The sequence below is a fragment of the Talpa occidentalis genome, unplaced genomic scaffold (genome assembly GCF_014898055.3).
Source record: "Talpa occidentalis isolate TD23 unplaced genomic scaffold, MPIMG_talOcc4v2.1 talOcc4.9, whole genome shotgun sequence".
Classification (NCBI taxonomy): domain Eukaryota; kingdom Metazoa; phylum Chordata; class Mammalia; order Eulipotyphla; family Talpidae; genus Talpa; species Talpa occidentalis.
This window is the reverse complement of record NW_023605305.1, coordinates 55,353,550-55,378,930: the sequence shown is the minus strand read 5'-3', so window position 1 is coordinate 55,378,930 and position 25,381 is coordinate 55,353,550. Positions and strand designations below refer to the sequence as shown.

The 25,381-nt window shown below is 43.8% G+C and overlaps 1 protein-coding gene across 1 annotated transcript in view; it reads right to left on the bottom strand.

Annotated features, from left to right (window-relative positions):
- GNG12 (G protein subunit gamma 12) overlaps positions 1–21,763 on the bottom strand; it is a 160,175-nt gene extending 138,412 nt beyond the window's left edge. Inside the window, exon 1 of the mRNA XM_037500527.2 lies at positions 21,714–21,763. The gene's annotated coding sequence lies outside the window, so the exon portion shown is untranslated. The remainder of the gene's footprint in view (positions 1–21,713) is intronic.
- Between the last annotated feature and the right edge of the window lie 3,618 nt (positions 21,764–25,381).

Genomic DNA, 25,381 nt, shown 5'->3' with positions numbered 1-25,381 from the left:
ACAGGGACAGTTTTTGCTTATTATTAAAAAAAGATGCATGTACTTTTGTTTTAATATAAATTTTTAATGATCTTTAATTACAACAATTATTTGGGCTAGTTGGACTTTCCCAACCATTTATACACCTCCTTTCCTCCCCCCTACATACCCAGTCATTTTCTACCTATCTCCAAAAAAATATTTGCAATAAGAATTATAGATTCCTGGGGCCTCCTGGTGGTGCAAGGGGTTAACTCTCAGCACTAGGAAGCTATGGGTAGCCACTGCAGCCCAAGAAGTTCTCTCCCAAGCGAGGGAGCTAACCCACATGGTGCAGCAGACCTCCTGTCTCAACTGCTGCTCCCCTCAGCAGTGTATTTCAGTAGATCTGCCTTTCTGCTCCCCACTCTGTCTCTCGGGAATCATCTAAGCCCCCTGTACCTCTGGCCTACACCCCAGCTCTTGTATGCATAAATAAATCTTAAAAAAAGTTAAAATTACAGCTTCCAGGACTGGCCTTTTAAAAAATATTTTATTACTCATATACATATTTTGGGCCATTTAACTATCCATTAGTCATTAAGTGAAGAATGGCATTAAAGTAAAAGCTGTAGTTGTTCAAAAAGAAGGTGAGTCTATCAGACACTTCCTTGCTCAGGCACAGGGAAAATGTTTCATGCTCACTTCTGAGAACAACACTGTATTTGTAGGAAAAAAAAGCTTTCTGTGACTCAGAAAGACAAGCAGTGCCAGCCGCCTAACCCATGGCGAGGACTGTCTGGGGCCTCAGATCCCGCAGTGGGGCGGCTCCTGCGAGTACTGTCCAGGAAGGGGCCTTCTGGCAGGGGAGTCACCCTGTTTGGCCCATGAGTGTTCAAGTACATGAGCACAGTGCCTGCCGCTGGACTGCTCCCTTGACCCGTAGGTCCACGCTATAGCCCATTTCTATTTAACAGTATCTCAAAAAGACAAGAACTAGGGTTCCCTGGTGGCACAGGGGGTTAAGACGCAACCTGTGAAGATATCCGCAGCCACTGCAACACGAGTTTGATCCCCGGCCAGGGAGCTACCCACCTGGTGCAGCAGACCTCTCCTGACTTGCCTGCTGCTCCCCTCAGCAGTGTATTTCAGTCAGTCTGCTTGTTCTGTTCCCCACTCTGTCTCTGATAAATCCTCTCACCCCCCCGCCCCACACCTGGCCTGTATCCCAGTTTTTGTATGCATAAATAAATAAATTTAAAAAATAAAAAGACAGAACTAACTGACTTTTCCAGCATGAAAAGTAAAAGGTATCTGATATCTCTAAGACTCACAGAAAGGGTTGTCCTGTGGACAGCCTAGAAGAACTGACCCAAACAACGAGCCAACAGGAAAAACAGCCCCAAACCTAACATGCAAAGGGCATGCACTAAAAGGTGCCTCTGCCATCTTGCAGAGTTCACGGCTGGGTTGTCTTTCTAACCCAAATCAGCATTTAACGCCAACACAACGCAACAGAGATGTCAGGTTAATGACCGTGAAGCGTGACAAGTACCAGTGCATTTGTATCACATCTGTTCTGCAGCAAGAATTATCACCAAGACACAAGAAACTGCGGTCTCCTTTCTGCCCCACTGTGCCGGGTAGTAACTCAATATGGCTCATCCTTGATTGACTGGGCTGGCACTTGGATGGGAGCCTCTGAATAACTAGATATTCTTTCTAGCAGCCCTTTCCATACATTAGCTCTTAAAGAAAATCTAAAATGTATTCCTTTACTCTCTCTCTGCTGGAAGAAATAAAGTTGAATTAACATAGAGATGATGGTGGTGGTGGTGGCGGCAATCATAATTATCATTCCAAACCATCTTTCCTTGATGTTTCAGGATGTTGCCCTGTTTCCAGGTCTGAGCAGTGGCCAGAGGCCCACTGTCTAGCTCTGGCAAATACAGGAGACCAGGCTGAATGTACTGGATTCCAACAGACAACTTTGAAAGTGTGATTGTTAGCTTTCAAAAATGTCACACGGGGACCGAGGATTATTGCTTGGCTCTAAAAATTGCCAAGAGCACAGAAGTAGGGTTAATAGGTTTTATGTAGTCGGATCACAGTTACTGGAGCTATCATTCTAATTTAAGGATGGCAGGTATGTGGCATCGGCTGGCTTTTCCCCTCATGCACCCATGACAAATGTCACTATGGGTCACAATGCTCTCCTTGTTGGCCCCAGACACAAGTTAATCAATACCTCTTTTCAATCTTGGCTCCAGTGAACTGTAGGTCATTCAGTGAACTGAATGTTGAAAACAATCAGCTATTCCTGTTGATTGTGCACACTTTAATTTCTTACCTTTATGCAACTGACTCAGGTATCATTACCTTATATTAGCAACATTTTCTTTATTCTCAGCTAACCCCTCTACAAATGTGAGCTACAAATAATATTAGCTACTGGCCATTACATGTATCATGTGCTAGACTCTGTTAGAGAGTAAGTGCCAACACATATCCCTATGTTCTGGGAAGAGTCACAAAAGTCTGGCCTGTATTACAGCTTCTAGCAATTTTTCCTGCGTCTTCTAGCCCTGGATTAGTAGCCTCCTGCAGTGGCATCATGCATTATCCTCCATGGAGGACAATGTCCAAGTTTACAGGACTGTCTTCCCTACTTAACTTCATGAAGGCAAGCCCACAACTCACTGCTGCATGCTCAGCCCCTGAAACACTGCTGAACACAAAGTGGATGTTCAGTAAGTATGTGGAAAGAATATTGGGTTGCTTTGTTTCTTGAAGCTCCTGTTTTAAAATTTAAAATAGTCTCTGAGTTTCAATTCATGCTTTACAAAGAATAGATGATCCGTGACGACTGCTACCCTGGGGATCGCTTATATCCTAAAGTGAGGTGTGTGCTGGTCAGGCGAGCCAGGACTCGGGCAGCGCCCACATGCTCGCATGAGTCTGCTCCTGGCCTCCACCTCTTCCTCAGCCTGGAAGGCACCATGGTCACTCAGAGCTGCTTCTGCTTTCACGCTTCCCTGCCTGCCTTGCTCACCTTCTCTCTCAATCTGTTTCATTCCCTCTCCTTTCCCTTCCTCCTCTCTGCATTCCAATTGGGCTGTGTTCTACTCAGTTTTCTGATCTTACCCCTCAGTGACATCCCTGGTGGTGAAGAAAGACTCTCTAGTCAAGAGTCCTGGCCTGAGGCAGACGAGCAAGGAACTGCTCCCCAGACCCCCTGGGTTGTTTTCATTCTGTGGTTGTCTCTGTACATGCTACTGGGAGCAGGCCTGCCTCAGTCAGACAGGAGGTGCACACCAGGTGCGATCACATATTTAAGCACAGTGCCAAGTAGAAAGCAAGTCATCACTTCTCCTTTTTTTTCAAGGCTGTTGTGTACAGAGCAGGTGTTGCCACTCTCGCGTGTCCACATCCCCTTTCAGCCACCCGAAGCTCACGAGTCCACCTCACGCTGCCTGTTTCACTATCCCGATGAGGACCTGCAGCTCCTGGCCATGCAGCAGTCATGCATTTCTGCCCACCGCTGTCTTCCCACAGACTCTTAAGCAGATCAAATGTAGCCTCCCAGCATGGCCCACGGGGCCCTGCATGTGCTGACTCCTGCTCAGCTCTTCAGCTCCTTTCTGACGCCGCCCGCCTCCCACACACTAAGCTCCAGCCATACCTGAATTCATCATTCCTGTCCCCACCACAAGCCTCCGCCTACTGCTGTGGTCTCCTGCTCAGGGAGCGGCATCATCACACAGGCAGCTGCCTGAGCCAGACTCTCTGGAGTCACCCAGACTCCCCTCTCCCTTCCACCGCACCTCTTCTCTAGTCCTGCTCACTCTACCTCTACAGTATTTCTCAGATTCGTGTATTTTTATCCCCACTATCACCACCCTCATTGGGACCAAGGGTAGCTCCTCACTGGATCACTGCAACATTGGAACACTTCTTAAATGGTTGACCAGGACCCTCACCAACCCCTCTTCACAGTCAGAGAGATCTTTCCAGAAGAAAAATCTGACTGTGTCCCTCCCCTTTCTAGATCTTCTACAATTTAGATGTCACCTCCTCCAGGAAGACTTCCTGATATGCTTCTGTAGCACCTGTATTTCTTTCACCAAAACAATGAGTGTGCTTGTAGGACATCTCCATCAGAAGCAAGCTTTATGAGAGTCCACCTTATTCTTTGAACCACGCGAGGTTTTTTTAGTTCATATATACAGATTTCCTCTGCAGCAGGTACTCTAACCTACCACTTGACAGTCATTGCCCCCTTCCTACCTGCTTCCTATCATTCTTTACTCATGTGACTCAGGTAATCCAGACTGGTCTAGGCCTCATAAATGGCCCAATTCCATTTGTCAGGGACAAGTTTAGGGCAGACATATGTTCCCTTTCTCAGCAATGAGAATTGAGAGGAAGCTGGATGGAGGGTTTTGAAAGGTCTCTGTTTTAAAAAAGAGATGCCTTAGGAACTGATCTTTATCTGCTTGGTGTTGGTATGAGAGGGCTGGATACCTGTAGCCTTTCTATACCTATTAGAAGAGTTTGCTGATATTTTGAGAATGAAAATTAGAACTTAAGAAGTTGTTAAATTGGCCAAATGGGGACAGTCTACATCTGAAGTACTTTTTAGATGTAAGAACAAGTTCCTTTTTGATGTAGGTCATTCTGAGTTGGTTTTTCTGTTATTCACAGTTCAAACAGATACAGTTTTTTAGGGCATTTTTCACCTACTAATTTGTCTTTGGTATAAATGGTATTTTTTCAGTTGGCTTTTTGAGGGCAGGCTTTGCATCTGCATATCCTTGCACTGCCAAGGACAGGGTGGCCTGTCCCATTCCTATGCTTGAAAGACAAGTCAGAACCCTTCCTGGTTTCACCGTGAGGCTCTACTACCCCTAAAATGGGCCTTGCCTTCTGCAGGGGCTTAATTTTTGGTTTTGCTTTTAAAATATTCAACATATAGAGAAACATGAACAAAATATAAATACTCTGTGCTCAACTCTGGGAAACGAAACCTATCTTATTCATCCTTACAAACCTTAGCGTGCTGAGTGCATGATTTGCGCAAAGTGGACAGTCGAAATATTTGCTAAAGGAATTATTTTATTTGCTGCTACTGAATCATGGCACTTGAGACTTTTACAGGATCTCAGGGTCATAAAGATGAAGAATAACCACCAGCAAATTGTGCTAACTATGTCCTTGGATAGCACTATGGATAGCACTATGGATAGCACTATGGATAGCACTATGTCCTTGGATAGCACTAGTGGTAGGTTTTTGTTTGTTTCTATGAGAGCCTTGATACCACCAAGAAGTGGAGGCTTGAAAGTAAGACCACCGGAGAGCTGGTATTGTAGAATGAAGCCCAAACTCAAGCTGGAGCAGCAGAGGTGTCTAGTGAATGGAGAGTGATTGCCCATCTTGTCTGTGCAGGGCCCTCGGCTACAACCAGCTAAGACAGTGTTCCCAGGGGGCTTAGTGTAGGGGGTGGTGGGGGGTATGGGAGAAAAACAGACAACATCAAAACAGCATGGTAAATATGATGAGGAGTAAGGTAGAGGTGCAACAGGCACGCCCAGGTAAGACCTGGTAATCTGGAAAGGCCCCCCCAGATGGACATCTACGCTGCCCTCAAATGTAGAGGTGAGGCTGATTAATGAAAGACAGGACAGACAAAGAAGAAAGAAACATGATTAAGTTTGTAGTTGATAAAAAGCCAATTCTGGCTCCATTACTGTGTGGGAGAGACAAGACTGGATCAGAGAGGCTAGCGGGGAGGCTACAGCAGTACTTCACTGTGGAATAACAGGGGTTTTAAGGCTCTGATAACAAATGACATTGGGTCACCAAGGTGCTGTGGCTGTTGCTCAAAAGTTGACAGTTCAGAGGTTCAGGATGGGGAGTGGGTTTGAGCTAAAGCAACAAGGTACAGCACAGTGGCTTAAACTTTCCGTTTTGCTGTAAACGCAGAATTAAATATGAAGGTCTGATACTTGAAAAACAGTAGCTCTGCTGGTATGTGCAGATAAGTGTGCACGGGGATGGTTCTTGGGCCCATCATTGCCCGTGATGCCTCTGTGACCAAGCTCAAGCTTCTAAGCTCCCCAATGTCTTCACAAGTCTCATGAAGAGGTCAGAACTTCAACTCTATAAAATCACCATTACCTAAAATTTCCAAATTTTAGCAGCCAAAGGGGTATATAAATTAAAGGTCCTTGGTAACTGACCACAGGGGTAGTCTGCAGTTCGAGGATGAGGGTTCTCTGGACCAAAACTTCTCAAGCAGGACACGCAGGGCAGGTTAAGGTGTGTTTGAGCCCCACGTGGACCTCCAGGGCCCGGCCTCCAGAGCCTCTGGCCGCAGGCACCTTCCTCCTTACAACAGTCTCACTTTCTAAGTGTGCCACTATGAGAAGACAGCACAAAGAGCTTATCCTTACACCTCCTCTGGTTTCTCAGTGTCCACGAGCTTTGTGATTGACAAGGCAAACACCAAGCCATTTCCAATTGCATCCTGGGTTCTGCTTGCACAGAAAGTGCCAAGCAGTAGAGTCAAAAGGAACGATGAGAAACGGGAGACTTTCTCCCTGTGCTCTTCACCCCCTGCCTTCTGCTTACCTAGGGGCTCTCCTCACCATCCAATAGTTCCAAATGCTCCCTCTAGTTCCTTTGATATGCCTAACTGGGCTCACAGTAGAAGAAAATCTTATGTTTTCAGGGAGAACTATTCCAAAGGAAAAGCATGGCTTTCTTTGCGAAGGGTGAGCCTGGGGCCTCCCGTTCACCCAGGGCCCCAGAGATGCTGAGAAGTTCTGAGAATAGTTGACATGGCTCAGCTCACTTGCAGAGAAAAGGCAGCAATGGACAGGAAGTTACAAAACAAGTCACAGTGCTCAGAATCCCAGGTCTGGGTTTCCTGTTGTAGCTACACATAAAGAAATAAGCAGCCGACCCCCTGGGGCTGAATTATTACACCTGGACAATGATTCAGATGGCTTGGGTCCTGCTTTCCTTCCTCAGACTTTCCTGGCACCAGGATGGGCAATAGTGCGGCCAGCTCGCTTGTGGGACAGCAGAGCACCCCTGGCATCAGGACTGGGGAGTGTACCTGCTGAGGTTTGAGAGGGCACCCCAGGCATTTTGGGGTGTGCACAGATGATGTAATCCCAAGGGTTAGCTCGAACCCCTTATAATCCTCTGACCCTGATTCAGAGGCTAAACAGATGCAGCTGGATACCACTAGAGCAGACCAAACAAACCCAAGAGATGTTTGCCAGAAAAATGGGAGTAAAGCAAATAAAATTATCTGAGATGCCCTCTGAGGAAGTATTTCCTGAAAACATCTGCCACGATGCCTATCTTTTCCTGGCGGTTCCAACGGCAGAATATCTTATTACCAACGAAGAGTTAACAACAAAATTCAGCATCTGGAGCAGCACATGTATATCCCATAATATTAATGGAGGCCGGTGGAGATGTGGCTTTGGATTGAAGGAGTGTGAACACCTTAGGGAGTTATCTCTGTTGGCTAGTAATAGTTGGAGAACTATTCAATTCATTAAACATTATCAAGTATCCACTGAATACAAAAATGCTCTGAGAGGCAGCACAGTGCAGTGGTTTAAAATAAGGAAAAAAAAAAAAAAAAAGAACTTTTGGGATCAGATGGCCAGGGTTTGTGTTATGACTTCCACCGACTGCCTGTGTGACTTTGATAAAGCTATATAACCTCTCTATGCCTCAGTTTCCTCATCTGTCAAGTGAAGGCAATCACAGTACCTACCTTACAGGGCTAATTTGAGAATGATACCTGAAGATCTTAGAATATTGCCCGATCACCAGCAAGTACTCAATACCTGCTGGTTATTAAGTAGTCTCTTTGTAAACCTCAATCTCCTTATTTATAAAATGGGTATAATGACCAAACCTACCTCTCGAGGGTTGTTGTGAGGACTAACTAGACTAACGCCCATATGGTGTTTAGCATAACACAGTGTACAATAAATGCTAGTCACCATTATTCCTAGAAGATTCTCCCAATATCATTGTAAAGACAAAACACCAAGATCTGAATAATGACTCATATTAAAAAGAAATCCTTTCTTTGAACAAATTCAGCAAAGGGCATTTTGTGGCAATGCCCCCCACCACCCACCCCCTTATCCTCTTCAACCCAGAGTTCCACATATGGGCAAAACACTCCGCTTTGTGCTGATTAAGCACCATAGTAATACTCCCAGGAATTCTGAATATTCTAGGCTTTCCCCTAACCTGATATGCCATCTGCTCTGCCATTTAAAATTCTGTCTGTAAAACAGGGAGAAAGGCACAAAAACTTCTGCAAAGGCATCTGAGGTCTATACTCTTGGCTGTCAGGAACAGAAAAGCGGTATAAGATACCAGAAGTAGCTCTCGTAGCTGCCAATCTTGTGGAACTCTTCCTCCACGCTGGCCAAGTGCAGAGCATGTCATATGCATGACATCACTGAGACAAGGGCCCTGAGAAGTTCCAGGGCAGCCAAGGCCCTAACTGGTTTGAGCAGAGCTGTGGGCTCCAAACCCGGGACACCTACCTCCTCCCTTCTCATCCTTCCCTACTTATTCAAGGGCAACTCGTTTCCAGTTATAAGCTCACTACCACTAAACCCTTGGTAAGGCAGGCAGTTCCATGCAATCTTTAGCCCCTTCTTTTTTTCCTGATATTTGGCCAACCTCGCCATCTAGTGGCCAGTCAAGCACAAGCACAGTTCTCAAAGGATTGGTGCGCAGTTCCACACTCCTCTCAGCAAAGGAGGGGACTGAGGGATCATGTCCATTTCGAGGACACAGAGAAATGAGGCCCAAAGAAATGAAGCAACTTGCCTAAAGTCACACAGGGGAAGCAATATGGAACAGCATGGAAAAGCCAGAAATTAGGTTGCAGAACTAGCCTTTACCCAATTCTACCTTCAGCAAGTTACTTCCTTCAATTGCTTAACATTAATTGAGGATCCACTATGCCCTGGTCACCATACCAGTGGCGGGGACATGACGATAAGTAAGGAAGACAAGCGCTATTTTCACCGTCAACCAGGAGAGAATGATAATTAAACAGGGAATCAACAATAACACGGGTTAATATGAATTAAGGATTCACTCTGCTCCAGATAGCGTGCCAAGGGCTTGAGGCACATTAACGCCTGTAATCCTTGCAACAATCATATGATTATTACTCTTGCTTTAAAAATGAGTGGGAGAACATTTAAGTTATGAGTAATAAACTTTGGTTTCTTATACCGTTCTAAGTTTCTGCAAAGGAGGCTCTTGGACTAGACACTAAAGGGCTCTAAGGCGTCCATTTCTCTTTACTTCTAGGATGCTTGGAGTAGAACAGCGACTAGAAGTTAGCTCTCCTGACAATGGATCTAATGCCTTGTCTTCGTATACTGTGCTATTTGAGGTTTACTAATAACTAGTCCATGTCCTGAACTTACATTCCTCCTAACAATCTATGAAAATATCCCAAAAATGGAAATGAAACCTGGGTAAAGAATCATACCATAAAGTGCTTTTTAAAAAAAAAAAAGAAAAGAAAAAAAAAGGTCTCAAGATAAATGGGAACGTTTCCACCTTCTAGGATTGTCAACCACAGTTCTACCTCTGTGTGAATTAGTTACATGGTGGATTCAAAACACTATGTAGTGGTATCCACAGGCTCTCACAACTGGAATGGGAAATAGGGAGCACATTGCTCAACAACAGCATTGCTTCGGGGTGATTCTGCGTGTCTAGAAACAGCCACAATGACTACAAGGCCACGTGCCAGACAGACCCGAACCCATGGTTTTATTTATGATTCCAAATGAATAAAGCACCTTCTAGCAGTTCCACTGAGTACGTCAGAGATCAGCAGCCTCTCCACCATGGTAATGCCATCTTCCCTGGGGGTGGGAGCTAGCAGGTCCACTCCCCCAGTGTTTCTGTAAATGGAGACATCCGGCTTGCGTGGGAGCTTTGCTCCAGAACCACAGAAACACCCCCTGTTGCCTGGAATTGGATCCCTTCCTTTTCCACCTGGGAAAGCAGACTCGGCAGGATCTGACATGCTCAGGTCATATAAGGACTTCCGCTCCCTAGCCAGGGTGTCTGGAATGACAATCCAGTGCACCATGATCAGAATATATGCTAGATTCACTGGAATGTTCAGTCTAGAATGCTTGGTTACTCTTCGCTGAATGGCAAGATCTCACCTCTCTAGGTCCAGAGATCAATGTCCACCTTGCTGACACCCCCTACCCCAAGCCATGCCTGTCCATCGTAGGAAAGGCTACATCCTTGCAACACTCAGCACAGGATGACAAGCACAGAATCAGTTGCCTGTGAGCATCTTCAGCAAGTAAGCCAGGTAGCTCTTCCATCCTTATGTTCTCAGAACCCAAGCACCAGGTCTGGATCGCAGAGGCACTGACTTCCAGAGAACTGGAGAGTAAAGCAATGAATTCCAGGACTGGAAGAGGCTTAGTGGCCATCTTGTTTCAATTGCCTAATATAGAACTTCTGGTGACGCAAGGGGTTAAGACGCAGCCTATGAGGCTATCCGCAGCAACTGCAGCACGAGTTCGATCCCCGGCCAAGGAGGTACCCACATGGTGCAGCAGACCTCTCCTGACTTGCCCGCTGCTCCCCTCAGCAGTGTATTTCAGTCAATCCACCTGTTCTGTTCCCCACTGTCTCTGGTGAATCCTCTCACCCCCCACACCTCTGGCCTGTACCTCAGTTCTTGTATGCATAAATCTTTTAAAAAATAAAAAATACATAAATAAATTAATTAAAAGTGTGTATATATTTGCAACACACAAAACTCCATCTTTCCAAAGGATGGTAAAGTCTTATTCAGAACTTTTCTTGAGTGTCCGCCTTCATCTTTTTTTAAAAGATTTTTTCCTCCTTACTTTTCAAACAATACATATGATCTAGAATGAATGTGTAATTGCTTCTTGTCCTTCTGGCTAAGATCAAGTGTAGAGAGATGTATAAAATATATTAATGTGGATGAAAGATAACAAAAATACATTGCTATATTTCCTCCTAATCTTTGAGATTTTAAGGTGGCTGAAATCACATATTTTCTATTCTGCTTCTTTTCAGCAAGGGCATTTCCCCATGTAATCATAAACTCTTCATTAACTGTCATGTTTTAAAACTTTTGTTTTGATATGAGTTGACAGGATGTGAGCTAGAACATTTTAGAATTACAGCAAAATTCTAAAACAGTCCAAGATGAAGGGAGAGTGCAGACTTACAAGTCACAGGACTAGTACAAAGAATTCCCTGATTCCCTTCACCCAGATTTGAATTCCTCAATGTCAACATTTTACTATATTTACTTTTTAATTCCTGCACTCCCCCTTTATGAGAGAGAGACAGAGACAGAGGGGAAGAGGGTGCATAAGAGAGAGAGGGAGGGGCAGAGGGAGGGAGGGAAGCAGGGGGGGAGCGAGCACAAGCAAGAGAGAGCGAGCAGGAGAGCGAGCACACACACATTTCCTTATTATAACATCTTGAGCTATTCTATAATGTTGCTGTAATTCTAGAATGAAGCTCTCTCTCGCTTCCTATCAACTATCAATTAGCTTTTCTCCATTAACTTCTCTATTAAGGATTTATTTATGAAGTTAAAAGAACAACTATTTAAAGACTGTTGACATGATATTAATGGTTTTGCTGAATTACTCTTATCAATTTGCAACCTCACCACTGATAAGGGTATTAGCCAGTTACCTCAAGCTAACTGACTTCGCACACTGGCATGTTATTAGACTCTTATCCAGAAAGACATAAAAATATTGCATTGCTGCTTCAGTAGAATTCATCTTAAAATATGATTACAAAAGGTGTTATTCTGCTCATGATCCTAAAGCTCATTTGTTCATTCATTCATAGAATATTCCTTGAGTATTCTTCTAGGGGCTGATATCACACTGTCATATCAAGAAATGAAATAACTCAGACTGTGCAAAAGACTATAAAACATAGTGTGTGGTGCAGTAAGAAGTTACTGGACAGGATGTTCCGGGTGAAGACAGGCAGGAGCCTGCTATGTTCAGAAAGATGTCAGGCTGCCATTGAAGAGCACGGGAGAGAAAGGACAGGGGCCTCTGGTAACTCTCCAGTTTCATCTCATAGTACTTACCATGAATTCTAGCCAAATATCTGCCAAACAGTGCTCTTTACTAAAAATATAAACCCAACTTCTACCCTGTCCCAGCCTAAACATCCACTTCTAAAGTCTGCCCTTCTCACTGATTATTATAGTCAGCAGAATCTAAACTTCAGCATGCTGCAATTGGTGAATAATGAAAGCTTGAAAATGCTCTGAAATTAGAGGGAACTTACAAACCATTCTGCTGTTATTCAGCCTTGCAATTACCTGAACATGAAGGAACCATTAATGAATAATGTTGTCTTACATTAGATTAGTGGCCACTTTCAACAGTGAAAAGAGGGCAGATGTCCAAGAAGAGAGAAAGGTGGTGGATGTGTATATCTATTTTCCTGCAAATATAAGAGGTGGTAGCTGCAGCCACAAGTAAGGAGGGTAGGTGTTGACAAAGAAAAACAACTAGTCTGTGCTTTGAACTGAGACTCATCCAACAGGAATTTCAGCTCTCCAGGCCCATTCTGTCCTGTGGGTTTTGCCAGAGTAAGTCAAAGGCCAAAGGAGGAGAAGAGTATCCAGGAACTATTCCTGGGGGGAAAACACATCACCCCCACTAAATAATGCTTGTTTCATGCTTAGGCAATTGATTCTCAGATCCTGGGGACCAAAGGCTAACAAACAAACGATACTGTCAAAATTTTTTTTGCCCAAAATTGGCCGAGATGAAAAATTAAAGTAGGCAAGATATATAAGATTATTAACAATTTTTAAAATCCTGTCAAATATTGAAAAAATATCATAATAACCTACAAGGGGTAAACCCACTTCTTTCTTTTTTTTTTAATTTTTTATTTATTTTAAAAATTAATTTATTTTTTATACAAGCACTGGGTACAGTCAGAGGCACGGGAGGGTGAGAGAATTCACCAGAGCCAGAGCGGGGAGCAGAGCAGGCAGAAGGACCGAAGTACACTGCTGAGGGGAGCAGCGGGCGGCAGGAGAGGTCTGCACGCCATGTGGGACCCTCGCCCGGCGGCCGGGGATAGAACTGGTGCCGCAAAGGCCAAGGGCAGCTTCGCAACCCATCGCTCAACCGCTGCACCATCGGGGAGGCCCATCTACTCCTTTCTTTATACATCCTTCTTTTGAGGAAAAAAACAGCCTCAAGTAGGTGATTAATCTGATGTATGAATAACAACCAACCTCTTGACAATGCTACGCCCTCAAACACTGCAGTGTAATAGTTTCTCTTCACCCTGACAACAAAGGACAAGGTGAAGAGAAACTATTAAAATCATGACTACCATGAACACTACAACTGTATCCTCCACAGGGGATGAAGATCACCAACACTCATCCAGGGATAAGAGCTACCACCTGAACAAAAAACAGATGAGATTTTTATTATGAAGGCTCTTATTATGGAAGACACAACAGAAACTAAATAATTGGGTCACCCCCTGTAATTGAAAGCAGTTGAGTAATTAACCAAGTACTAATAAGATGCCATATTTAACAGAAGATACAATATATGGGAAGGTTTTTATATTTTAACCATGATGTTTCTAAGTCTGAATTTTCCTTTTAAAAATCTACAAAAAAGCATAGAAAATAATGGTAAGAAAACTACTACCTAACTGTAACTATGCCTAGCCTCTAATTTTTACCCTGGGAGTGAAGTCTGTCCTGACCGTTGTTAATACTGAAGCAAGTAATTTAAACTAACAGGAGTTGATCAAAGATTTCAACACGGACAATAGGGAGTTGGAGTTTGTAAATTAAGTATCCAGGGGTCATTGAAAATTCCTCTTTTTCTGGTTGGTTTTATGTCTCTCCTATAACTTCAAGCAATGAAAGGAGGCACGAAGCTGGTAAGGACTTGCCAGGGTTCACATTGGTGGCAGAGGCTTGGCAGAAAGCCCTGTAGGTTGATAGTTTTGAGTTTGAAAGCTGGCAGCATCTTAACTGTTTTACTCTTTACAAATATTAAAAAAAAAAAAGAGCATTTAACCCTATGTTTAGAATAATTGTTTCAAGGCAGCAAACAAAAACAATCCCTCCCCTCCCCTAAAATATCTTATACGGACCCAGCCCTTTTCAGCATCCTGACTTATTAAAGGCTGATAATTTCTTGCTAGATTATCAATCAGAATAGAGACCTCAGGTGGCCCGTTTAAAACAATTTTCTAGTTCCCCACCAGAGGGCGAAGTGGGTCAGCATTTCACTTGAAAAAGCACATTTTCAAGCTCCGATTTTCACAAAGCTGGAAAGTAATTCATGTACAAAAAGGACCTTTTCCTCCTCCCATTTAATTCTCACTGATTAGCAAGCACCACAGCCCTTTTGTGCAACACGAGGGAAGGAACACGATTAAGGGCCGAGAGAGCAGGAACACTTTATCAGCACAGTTCTCGGGTTGGTCAGTCTGTTCTCCTAAAACTTGAGATCATTGTTATGGTTTTTGCCAAAGCTGATACAGATTGAATTCCCTTTTTTTCTTCTTTAGGAGAATTTTCCACCCTGTCTATTTTAGCCGGTTGATGCCCCACTCTCCCAACAACCACAGAGCTACTGAAGGCTGAGAACTCCACCCTGCCTTCCTGAAGAAACATGGGGTGGGGTGGGGTGGGGTGGGGTGGGGTGGGGTGGGGTGTGAACGTCCCACCTGGTGCAGGTGGCCAGGAAGGAGCCCAGACAGCAATTCCTCTCTGGGCCTCCCTCCCCCTCACTTAAAGGAGTTTGCAGTGGGAGCTCAGGTCTACCTGCAGAAGACACAGGCACAAAGTCTGTTCTTGGGGGAAAAGCAAACAGGAGTTTTAGCATTTTGGTGACCTCAAAAGAGGACAGAGAAGTGACTGAGTATGTGCCAGTTCTCCCTTGTCTGGGGACAGACGTAGCTTTTATGGATTCTGGGCCTTATACAATATGAGATCTCTTTTAAAAATTCAGAAAAGCACATCAGCTACAGGCGATCAGAGGGGTCCTTGCCAGTGGAAGACCCTGGAGCTTAAGCTTCATGACATCATCAGCTACTTGGTTCACGATGCTGGTTGAGTGTGTTGGCAAAGGGTCCTTCCCACAAAAAGGCAACAGACAGTTTTCCGAGGGCCATGTGGCTCACACTCTGCCTCGGGAAGTAGACTATGTTGCTGGGGAAGGAAGGGTGCAAGGCAGCTGGTGGCTCCGACTATCTTTCATTCTGCCCCCTTCATCTTGCTCCAAGCAGGTGGGGGATGGATGCTAAATAAACACTCACCCACCGAGCCACTGGGGTGGCTTCGCTGCTTTGCCACTTACTCAAGCCTCCCCTAAGGTAGCACTATTCCCTCTTTGTGGCTTACAGGTCACATTTCAAGCTTCCATGTGAAGAAATATTCCTCCTGAACTGTTGATGGAGGTAAGTTAGACCCTGCATGAAGAGTGGGTTTCCTATTCGCCTGGATATTTAATTCACCAAAGGTGTCCAAGTATGAGTTACACACACTTCAAAACAAGCCAGTAATAATAATAAAAACAAACTGATGCTGCCTTTATTCTCTACCTGCCCTGTATTTGGTACAGGTGGGCACGTGGTTGGTTAGATGTCAGGGAACCGGAGCTTTCCTGCTCAGGACTGCCTGTTGCTGGGACAAGTCCCAGGAAGGAGCTGCTGGAAGGGGCACCTGCATTGCCCTCTTAGAGGGGGAACCTTCTGGGTCAGGAACCCTAGCTCTGCTACCGGCCGGCTTGCCACACCTGGGTGACCACACCTCAGTCCCCAGTTTGGGTCAATCTGTTAGTTCCGGCCCTACACTCTTTACCCTCTCCTCCTCCTCATGTCCCCTTCCAAGATCACCTTGAGATGATGCAGGCACCAAGGATGCCGTCTTTATTGGAAGACAGGAAAACTGATCTGGACATAAAGTATCTAAACACAGCTATCTATACGCATATTTTCACAGTTCTTGTGAAAATAATATATATTCTCCCAATCTGTGGCAAAACCATGTACTTGAATCTTAACAAGGAAATGAGGTGAGACCTAAAAATCTGGAAAGCTGTTTAGTTACTATACTTTGCTTTCATACATGCTACAGTTTGGTATTTATAAGCAAACCAGTTACTAAATGTTCTTGTTCTTTCTTGATCAAAACAGACCTTCTTACATATAAAAGTGTCTTCATAAAGCCATTTATCACAAGGGAAAAGGTGTTCTGCAAATTCTTGTCTGTAAAAAAGGATAATACTGTGGTAGAAAAATAATGGTCATCATTATTTGGGTACTTCCATTATTTGTATGCCTGGCCTGCACTAAAGCATTTCTCATGGATTATTTCACTAACTCCAAGGACACTATCCTCATTTTATTGATGTGCAATTAAGAGCAAGTGACTTGTCTAAGGTCACACAGGCATGTAGTGGTGGATATGAGGAGGCTGGACAGATTACATTTATTCTTAGCCACTGGGCCGTGCTGCCTCCACCCAAAAAAAAAAAAAAAATCACTTTGCACACTCTAGAGTGTTAATGAGCTTTGTAAGATAATTATTTTCAAAAAGCAGGCCATTGCATGCATTTTCATTGATATTTTCCTCAAATTCCTTTTAATTAAAAGAAACTATTGTTGGAGAATTAGGCTTCTTCTTTTCAATGTTTCCAATGTTTTTCAGATACTATCTCAACAGTCAAAAACAAAGAACAGCTACCATTTCTTAAACATACATCATGCGGCAGGTCACTGTCCTGAACTCATTATATGACTGTTTTAACACAACTATCTTGTGAGGCAATTGGCTTATCCCTATTTAACAAATGAAGGTACCGAGGCTCAGAGATCTCAAATTATTTTTCCAAAGTGTCTCAGTAGTTTAGGGAAGGCTTGAACCCCAGTGTAGCTGCCTGTGCTATGCCACCTCCCTACCCAGACATGTACACAAATGAGACATATCAGTCAACAGAGGCCTAACAGACGACAGACTCCCAGTCATCTGAGGCCTACGCATGGAGGTGACACCACGTAGGTCTGTGTAACTCCATTCTGGTGTTCGCACAATGATAAATTTGCCTAACACATTTCTCAGAACATATAATATTGTTAAGGGACACATGACTGTAGAAAGTATGTTTTAGTTAACAGTCTGTTAGCTCTTTCATATATCTAGATGTCTGAAAGGCCAAGTAAATACCAGGTCAAGGAGGAAAAAAGTGAGCAGTGCTAGGGGAGTTTAGCTCTGTCTTCTCAGCCTCTCTCTCCAACATCATCTATGGCCTGAGGTTCATGTGGTAGGTTCAAAAAGGGGCTGGGAGGGAGGGAACCATGTCCTGCCATTTTTTCAGAAAGCCAGTAAAATAACACAAGGACATAAGCCAGTTTCTATCTGGATACATAGTGTTGAGTCTTGCCGGGGGAGCCTGACCATGATGGAACTACCCGAGCTGCATTTGATACATTCATTGTCCACAAAGTGATGCCGACTTTAGCTGCCCCAAGCATCTTGCTAGCATGGGTCACTTGCTCATTTATGCAAGTGGGAGGGAGGAGGAGCTAAACACAGTGCGACCCACTTGTTACAGACTCCACCATCACAGTGGCCTGATGTGCACATGATATAGGAGGCAGCTAGGCGGGAGGCTCAGTCCACAATCCTGGGGCTGGAGAAGGCATAAAAATCTGCTGACTTCAAAGGATGCATAGGTATAAAAGGATAAATGCAAAAAAGAGAGGAGAGGTATCTTTTTTGGGGCAGTGGGATCCATTCTGTAAGACTTGATTTTGCAGAGTTCATCCACTTCGAACAGAGCCCTGATCAAAATGTCCCCATGAAACGTAGCAAATTAGTTCTCAGATCAAGAGAAACTATGTTAGGGTCATGGGCATGAGAAATGGTGATTGAGCACAGAGATTCCAAACATGAGCTTTTGTGGGGGTTCTATCAAGTGCACTTTGGGGTGGGGGAGAGAAAACCTACCCAGAGACAAGGTCAACGGCTTCGCTGTGTCTTAGAGAACAGGGTGATGGTGACAGCCTGGCCCCCATCTGGACTCCCTGCCACCCAGGCAGGCTGTCTCAGGTGAGACTCATGCACACTTCCAACCCCATAAAAAGGGGAGACTACAAGGAGCCAGGCTTGGCTTTGCAGGAGCAGCTGCTTCCAACAGCTCAGAATGAGCTGAAGATCACAATGAGCTGTTTGGGAGGGAGAGGGGCACCCCAGTCCTGGATAAGTTTCAAGCATGGGAAGAAGGACCACTTTTAGGGGTGTTGTTGACGAGTTTCTGATACCAGGTCAGGGGTTAACTGTTAATATAACAAGATGCTAAAGTGGAAGTTTCCACCACAGCATCAAGGTGGGAAATTCAAAAGAAAGGGGCCAGACCATATTGTGGACATTTCTAAGAAGCTGACTTAGCTGGCTCAAAGATCCATAAGGAGGACAGACACAGTTTCAGGATAGTGCGAAGTGAGGTGGATTCTGTGGGAAAAATCTTTGAAAATGATCTGACTCCCACCTTCCCCAAGGGGGTAAGCCTGCCATCTCAAGCCTTCAGAAAAGGGTTTCAAAGGCAACATCTGTAGAGTCCCACAGCTGCCCTTGGAATCTGGGGACTGGTATGACACCTGCCTGAGATCAAAATGTGAGAGCGGCAGGTGAGGTGATCTCAGGTGTCAGAGTAGAGACTGTGTCGAGAAAGTGACTGCTGCTCTCTACTCCCACGGGGGCGGGGGGGGGGGCAGCCAGGGTCTCCTTAGCACAGGTTGTGCCCAAGAAGGGTTCAGTTGTAGGTGTGAGAGGTCCTCAAAGAGAGAAGCTGACAGGAAGCAAGAGGCTGCTGATAGATGGTAGAGGCACTGCTATAGTCCTGGAAGAGCGAGGTGGAAAGTTCAGTCAAAGAATGGTGGAGACTGCCACAGAAGTAGCCAGGGGAGAAAGACAGCCCCAATACCCATCAGCCAGGCTCCAACTTCCTCTCTGCCTCACCTAGAAAGGCCAGAAACAGTGGGGTGTTGGAGAGGGAGGCAGAGGCCCTCCCTGGAGGAAGTCTTCTCTGGAATGGCTGTGACTGACGCCCTAGAGTAAGCATTTCCAGTCTCCAGAGTGAACATATGTGAGTGTGTGTCTGACTTAAAGTGGCCGTAGTGACCCGAAAAGTCAGAGGCCTGATCAAGTTTTTAATCAAGAAATGCTGAAAAACACACTCCACTGAATAAACTTTCAAGGAACAGTGGGAGACAAGAATAAAACTATCTTCACTACCTCACAAGTCCTGCTGGGTTCTATTCACAGCTAACCTTTGCTAAGCACTGACTATGTGCTGATTCTTGGCCAAGGACTTTAGAGACATTACCTTATTACCTCCCCGTAAGTGCTCTGTGAAGCAGGTATGATTATCCCCTTTGTCTGAAGTTTGGAAAGGTCGGGCAACCTTCTCCGAGTCTCACAGGTAGGAAGTGAAGGATAGTTATGCATCATTTAGCAATATGGCAGGCAATGACAATCACAGGTGACACCATCTAGCCTTGGTGTGCAGTGGGCTATGCCATCTAAGTTTCTGTAATTAGATTCTGTGATGTTTGCCCAGCAACCAAATTGCCTAATGAGGCATTTCTCAGAAAGTATCCCCATTGTTAAGTGCCACATGACTGCAGTAGCTTGCACTTAACTGCAAGTCTAACCCTGAACTACATAGTCATCTGAACTGTAACCACAGATGAGTGGTTTTCAGGAGAAGTTGTGACTGAAGCAGGACAGCAACTTGCATCCTGCTCATCATTTCCTCTTGGGACTCCCTGAGCTAGAAAACCAAAGAACAGAACTCGAAAACACGGAACTGCAAAATTTTAGTGCACTCTTCCAATTCCGGCAGCAGTGGGTGGGACGGTGGAACAGGGTGAACCCATGACTGCAGACAGGGGGAAGAAAAAAAATTCAGAGTCTATGTTCTCAGCGAGGCAGCTGAAGAAGGTGGCCCCAGTAAATGGTGCTATCACAGGCCTGAGGTTCATAGAACTATAGTCATGTATATAAACACATAGTTCAGGTCATGCCTGACCAGCAGTTAGTATAGAACCTGGCACCAGAGTAAGTATTAGGTAAATGACAATGGAACTGCAAAATTTACATATACGTCTAAAAACCTCAATATGTAATTTAATGCAACATACTCAGCCACTGAGATCACTGTGTCTATTCCATAAGGAGCTATTTTATCATGGATGTTGAATATTATAGTTGAGCCAAGACAAGAAACACACAAAAGATTATGCTAACAAAATCTACAATTTAAGTCCATAGCAATAGCTCTTAAGTAGCAAGGAATCATGGGTTCTTATAGAAAAAAGTGATGGCAGCATGAGCCCTTTTTTCCATTAAAAAAGTGCAGATATGCAATTGTACAAGTAACCCAAGAAGCCCTTCACTGATTCGCTCACTGAATTGCAGCTCCTTTTAAGTCCTTTCATTGTCTCCAGATAATAACCACTCCTCTAGATCTGGGGGAGAGAACAAGAAGTCCTCAGGCCAGAGGCTGCTCACCTGATCTCCAGGTGGGCTCAACCATCTGCATCCTCTCCATATACTCACTGATGCCAGTCTCAGTCATGACACCAAATTTGCAGTTGGTGTCATTGTAAACTAAGATGCATCTAAGTTTAAAACCAAGTTTAATGGAATCCAAATTAAGAACTTCTAAATCAGTTGATTCTGGTGCCTAGAAATGTTAGCTGTTTGGCATGCTTTTTTCCTTCTTCTTCCTTCTGATAACAAAATTCTACTTTTTTTCATAAGGACCCCATTCCATGTAATTCTGGTGAGATGCACCCTCTGGGGGTGGAGAGGGGGCACATGAACAAGCTGTGGCCAAAGCAATACTGTGAATGGCCCCAGATAAAACCAGAAGGACCACACAGCTGAGCCCAACCCAAACACCAGTCCAGAGAATTGTGGGATAAAGAAATAATTGTTATTCTGAGCCAATAAATTTGGGGATAGTTTGTTACACAGCAAGAGCTAACTGTGAGCTAACCGGTACACACTGTAAATAACAATAACAACACAATATCAGGGTATGATGCCACATGAAACTCCAGAAACTCTTTCACATAAAAAAAATATTACTTTCCTTGCCTGAAAGGATGTTTTTTACCACTAGCAGAAATTTTATCTCACAACAATCACATTTAGATTCAGAGAGAGATGAGAGAAAAAAATAGAGCAATGAGGAAGCTAGCATGCTATAGCTGTGAGTCAATTTTCATTACAACACACTGCAAGGGACAGTCTGAATTCCTTGGCTGAAGTAATACAGGCAGTATCCAAAACAACAAAGTAACAAGTAGACCATCACAGGGGCCTGAAAATAGTTTCATTATAAAAAAATGCTTTTAACAGTATTTGGCACGTAATTATAGATCTTTTCTCTGACCATTTTTCTTAGCAAGAGAACATGGATTGATCCTTTTTTCAAAGTATGAAAACATCTTAAATAATTTCAGAGGGGGAAAAACTGTGAATAAACAGACATCTAATCATAGTACTGTAGGGATGCAGCATGTAAGTATAAATATCATTTCAAAAATAATGTCAAATAATCACTTTGTTCTAAAAATGAAAGAGAACTTACCAGTAAGATTTTGTGGGCCACACGGTTTTCAGGTCTGAAGTGGCAGAATGAGTCTGAAATAGAATTAAACAAACATCCATAAGTGAGTCACATTTGGAAAGGATGTGCCATGATATTGACTATTGATTCTTCCAGTTAAAGATTAGCAAGGCTTTTTCTGGCTTCTGGTGAGAGTTTTTCGCCTACATATTTCAACTTGCTGAAGAGAGAGCATTCTCTCATCTACTTTAGGGAGCGCTGAAAGTTGGAGGCCAGTATAACTATAAATGGTAGTGTTTTCATCCAAACCCCTCCAAGTTAGCAGAAGCCTCTCTAATTGTTGTTCATGCCCTGGTCCTTCAATTCCCTCTCCTAGGCTCAAACCATGGTTCCCTTTTGGAATCAATTAAAAAATAGTCCAGTATATCTTTCAGGACAATGGGAGGGATGTATAAGTCCTTCCAACAATGGTCCCCTGAGCACAAATAACCACAAATGTGCGATTTATTGATAATGGTGCGCCAAAGGCGGTGCTGTTCAATGGGAATGTAACACAGCAACATGCATAATTTAAAATTTTCTAGTAGCTACATTAAAAAAGCAAAATGAAAGATGAGATTAATTTCAATCATATATTTAATTTAACCTAATTTATTCAGTACATTATCATTTCCTTATGTAACCAATATAAAACCTTTTTTTAATGAGACATTTTACATTTTTTTTTTACACTAAATCTTCAAGATCCAGTTCATCTTAACTTGGGCTAGTCACATTTCATGTAGCCATTAGCCACTCAGGCTGCTACACTAGCTGGCATAGACCTAGGGAATCTATTCTTGGTCTTTGGGTGCTGGCAAGGCTCCAAAGCCAGTCAAATCCATATGAAGATTTATTGATTTATTTATCCTTCTTCGAGTAACCTATCATTACCCCATTTCGAGATGTCATTTAGTAAAACAAGAATGTAATAATAGCAAACACTTACATAGCACCTGCTGTGTGCCAGGAACTGTTCTCAGCATGTTCCTGTGTTAACTAATCCTTGCAATAAATTCATGAGGTAAGTATAGTATCATTCCAGTTTTAATAAGGAAAATGAAACACAGAGAGGCAAAGTACCTTAGGTTTATAAGCTAGAGAGAGAGCTGGGATTCTCATCTACATAGTCTGCCTCCAGAGCCCATGCCCTAAGCCACTATATTTTTGATTAAATTTAAATGGTTAAAAATAAAATCATTACTTTCTGTTTTAATGAGAACCATCATGTGATCCCAGGCTGCTATCATGATGCCTACATAGACCCAGATAATAGCAGTGATGGTAGAGGGAAGAATTATGGAATGTACTAGTAAACTGAATTAAAAACAATTTGGGGTAGAAGCATAGAAACCAAAAGTCAGTCTCGGGTTAAAAAGACTGCACTGGGTCTGGAGACCTGTTTGAATAAGTGAGGTAAGGCTAGAGGGGAGATTACATGGGTTCCTTGCAAAATCTTGTTTGTGATTTTTCTGAGGGAAGGTTCTATCATTTTTATAATTTTTAAATAGGCATTTAAGAGAGAAATCTTAGTGTCTGCCTGTGAGAGAGGAAAGATTAAGTAGAAGGGAACTTAGAAAATACATTCTTTTCACATTATTAATCAGTGGATCCCCAAAAAATAAAACCCAGTAAGCAACAGCAGAGTCCCACATTGCCAGCTCAAATCTGGAGTGGTTGGTGACCCTGTTTAGAATCAACCAGGCATGCGGCTCGGGCCACTGTGGGATGCTTTTGCCCAGTCTCGCATGAAGTCCTTCAGAAGCCTCTTCCAGGATTTAGAGTCAAGTTCAAATTCTTAGCACAATCTGAAAAGCCCTCAGGTCTGGAGCCTGCCCACTTCCTGGGGGTTCACCCACAGGCATCCTATCTTTTAGTCACACCGACCTATTTGCAGGTCCCCAAATGCCCCACACTTGCACTCCTCAGTGGCTTGGCGGATAGCCACAATTGTGTCTTCAAGCCTCAGTTTAAAAGCTACCACCCCCAGGAAGCCTTCATGAATACTCTTGGCTGACTTAGGGATCACTTCTGCAATAATACAGTAAAGTAGCATTCATTCAATTGAATTGAAAATTATGTACTACTACGAATAATAATAAAAACAGAATTTATGGAACTGTGTGCATGCTCTGTCCCAAGTGCTTTACATGACCTTTTAATCCTCTCAGCAATCATATGAAGTAGTTTTATTACCCTGTTTAGCAGGTGAGCAAACTGAGGCACAGGGGTTAAGACAGTAGCCTAAAGTCACACAGCTTATACGGGGCAGCATCAGACTGTGATCCCAGAAAGCCAGGCTCCAGTGCCTGCATACTCACTGGCTGGTTATATTGTGCTGCCTCCCACTGGGTTCCACTGCCCTCTGCTCTCATGCCCAAGTACTTCCCTCTGTTACTGCCAGGGACTCCTGCATTTCAGTTTTTCATTTACTGGTCTCTGCCTACTTGTTTTCAGGCTGAGAACGTATCTAATTCATTTATGTCCTTCCAGGACCTGGCAAGGTGTTTGATATACTGTAGATGTTCAATAAAAGCACCCACAGGAAAATACTGAAATAGCATAGGAGGTATGGGGAACAGGGCTATAAACCTAGGCTGAATAAAGTCACACCAGGATAAAGGATTTGAGCATGCACTTTAACCACACAAGTTTCAACATCATCTTTTAAATCCAGCCTGTGCTGTGTGGGGGTCACTCCTCAGCCTGTTCAGTACTAGAGGGTACAGAAGCAACTCTTCATGGCTGACTTGATCATGGCATTAACAAATTCACTGGCATCATTTTACTTTGCCTGGAGGTCTAAGCAACATCACACGTATAAAAGCCTCAGCTGATACTATAAAGGAATGCCAGAAGACACTGTCAACAAAAAAGGACATAAACACTCTTTTAAAAAGTTATCATAGTGGGACCTCCCTGGTGGCAGAAGGGGTTAAGTCTTAGCACTATCAAGCAATGGGCAGTCACTGCAGCATGAGTTCAATACCCAGTCAGGGAGCTGACCCACATGGCGCAGCAGACCTCTCCTGTCTCTCCTGCTGCTCCCCTCAGCAGTGAATTTCAGTAGATCCGCCTCTTCTGCTCCCCACTCTGTCTCTGGTGAATCCTCTCACCCCCCATACCTCTGGCCTAGACCCCAGCTCTTGTATGCATAAATAAATAATCACAAAAATATTTTCATAGTGTCAAATAACTCAATATGAACATGTATGCACGCACGCGCGCGCGCTCACACACACACACACACACACACACTTTAAGTAATAGTCTTGAAAATTTTCCCTTGCTGTCTGGTTGTGGCTTTGTCATTCTCTAGGGTTTCACAAAATATTTCTTTTCATCACTATTTAAACTCTCCACAGATGGATAAAAAAAGCAACTTTGTAGGAAGACACTCTCCTCTTTCTCTAATATTGTGAAAGATGAGTTTCAAGATCTGGGACATACGCGGACCTCTAGGGAGAAAAAGAGCTCTTTCTAGTTCCCATCAGAGACGGCATCAGCCTACCCACTCACAGACAAATGTAATTAGCTGTAACACCCACCCTTCTTACTGTGTCCAGAATGTACAAGAAACCAGCAACTTCCCTTGTACATGGAAGTCAGCATCATCTGATTTATTAACAACCAAACTGCAGATCTGTATT